This window comes from Salvelinus namaycush, chromosome 4 (genome assembly GCF_016432855.1).
Source record: "Salvelinus namaycush isolate Seneca chromosome 4, SaNama_1.0, whole genome shotgun sequence".
Classification (NCBI taxonomy): Eukaryota; Metazoa; Chordata; class Actinopteri; order Salmoniformes; family Salmonidae; genus Salvelinus; species Salvelinus namaycush.
Window position 1 is genome coordinate 64,826,414 of NC_052310.1, and position 2,708 is coordinate 64,829,121.

Sequence of the window (2,708 nt, forward strand, 5' to 3'; positions counted from 1 at the left end):
TTTCTGTTTCAATAATTGGATTTTTGTCCTTCATATTCATATCATTGATTGTCATAGCCTGAGTGCTATTAAGCCAAATCCTTTACACTCATAGGCTGAACAAGGACAGCATTGAAGATGGAAAGAGCACAAACAGACTTGGGACCAGGCATTAAATAATTTCTCAACTGAGAGACATTTAATAACTTCTTAAATAGTTATTTCCCTATTAGACAGCTGTTTAACACAACAATGATCATTTGCATTTCAAAGGCCTGTTTCATTTCCACCTTGGCCAGATAATGAACCTACGCAGACACATCGAAGTCAAGCTGACAGTCGATCCCTCTTCAGAGACAAGATTTACCTCACCTTACCTACAGTCAAAGGTGGAAATGAAAGGCTCATATGAAAGTATCCTCTCTGCATGGGCCTTCCTCTCTTACCTGAGAGGGGAAATTAAATAATGTCTCAAATGGCATCCTATTCCCTTTATAGTGCACTACTTTTCACCAAGGCCCATCAAATAGGGTGCCAATTGGGACTTGAGAAAAAGGTTGGTTTGCGTTAGAGTTCACTGCCACACCAGATAGTGGTTTTAGCACAGCAGAGAGCTTTAGCTGGGCTGAAAATAGTGGATGAAATGGAGGATGAGAGAAATGTATTTAAAGGCAATATTTCAAAGACCCCTCCCTCTCTTTTCCTATCTTTCTCGCTCTCTTCCCTCCCTTATTTACCCTAATTTTACCAGGTAAGTTGACTGAGAACACATTATTTTACAGCAACGACCTGGGGAAGAGTTTCAGAGGGGATGAATGAGCCAATATGGAAGCTGTGGTTGATTTGGTGGCCATAATGGTATGATTGGTATGAAAGATTGGGGATTTAGCCATGGCACCGGGGTTAACACCCCTACTCTTATGATAAGTGAATGAAGCTTTTCTCATGCAGCTGTAATCATTTTAACATATGTTGGCTAGGCTTCTTGTATCGTAGCGTCACAGACTTATAAATTACATATCAAAGAGGCTATTTTGAAGCTGGATTTACCTGCAATGATTGTGGTTCTTTCACCCACCGTAGTTGACTTATTGTAAGTCGCTCTGTATAAATCTGATGTAAAAAAAAATATTATTTTACACATTTTGTATGTGTAAAAAGGCTCTAAGAGCATCTTCTAATGACTCAAATGTCAATAATACTGAGGAAAAATAGGAACCAAATCTTTATGTTTGAGGGTTAGCTTAGTGTTACTACTAAATGACCCTTCACTTTGTAAATCCATGTGATCCTTTCTTCATCAAATATGAAGGTCAAAGGTAAATTAGGAGCAAAGCGGGAAAGTCCGACCACTTCCTTGTACTGTTGTTACAGAGTTACACTTGATGAATTATTAACACATATTTTAGTACCAGGAAAATATTTAAGCCTTTCTAATCATCATGCCCTTTACACAGCTTAAACACATACACCTATACCGTCTATGGCGTGCACATATAGTCATTTCCAGCTGTCTATCAGAGAGAATGGCCGAATGTCCCATATTGGCTGGGAGTGGGGGAATCTACATTTGGCTTGCTGTTTAAATGCTCCTATAGAGTCATGTTGATCAATAATATGTCCATGCGTCATCAGAACTGAACTGGTGCAGTCAGACCAGGGCTACTGTCAACCAGAGCTGCTGTCAAGGTCAGACCACCATGTACTGATTGACTGACTCACTGGGTCTTCTTCCCCCTGGGACTGTCTCTACTACTGTATATTGTACTCATAAGGGAGGTTGGGGCAGGTTGTCTGTCTCTCACCTGATCCATACCATTCCATGTTCAATTCATGTAGAAAGGGTCTGGGGAGACAATTCAGATTGAAAATATTTGACTACTGACCAGGGTTGGGATCAATTCCATTTCAATTCAAGTCAATTCAGAAAGTTAACTAAATTCCAGTTCCAAATGTTTAAAATCCTTACTGAAAGGTGTTGAAGAGAATTGGAATTCCAGTGTACTTCCTAACCCCTGCTCCTGACAGGACACACTCTTTTTCAGGTTGGACATACTCTTTTTCAATCAATCCGATCTGAAACATGGCATTCTACTTTATTTACATCCAGATATGGGGATAGACAATAGCAAAATGCGGTCACTCACAGGAGTTGATAGGAGTGGAATTTATCCAGCCAGTTGATATGGAATGAGTGAACATTCTGCCCAAGTGACATTTGGTTGCCATGGATGTAGTAATCCCTGTTTAACTCTCAATCCTCCATGAAAAATTAAGGATTAGAAGAATAACACATAATGAGATAGCAGATTTCCCGATGCAGTGAAACTCACCCATTTAATCCTGGATTTTGGCATGTATAGCCTACCCTTTCAATCATGCTACCTCTGATGAACTGAACAAGTAAAGTCTTTTGATGTATTACAATAAAATCCTATTGTATCCAATTGTATCTATACCATGAGTCGATGGGATGTTTCAGCCCCCTTAAGTGTGTGTGTGTGTGTGTGTGTGTGTGTGTGTGTGTGTGTGTGTGTGTGTGTGTGTGTGTGTGTGTGTGTGTGTGTGTGTGTGTGTGTGTGTGTGTGTGTGTGTGTGTGTGTGTGTGTGTGTGTGTGTGTGTGTGTGTGTATGTGTGCGTGTGTGCGTGCGTGCATGTGTGCGTGTATGAGTGCGGGCGCGCACATGTGTGCATGCACGTGCATTCATTCATAGACTATATGATAGCA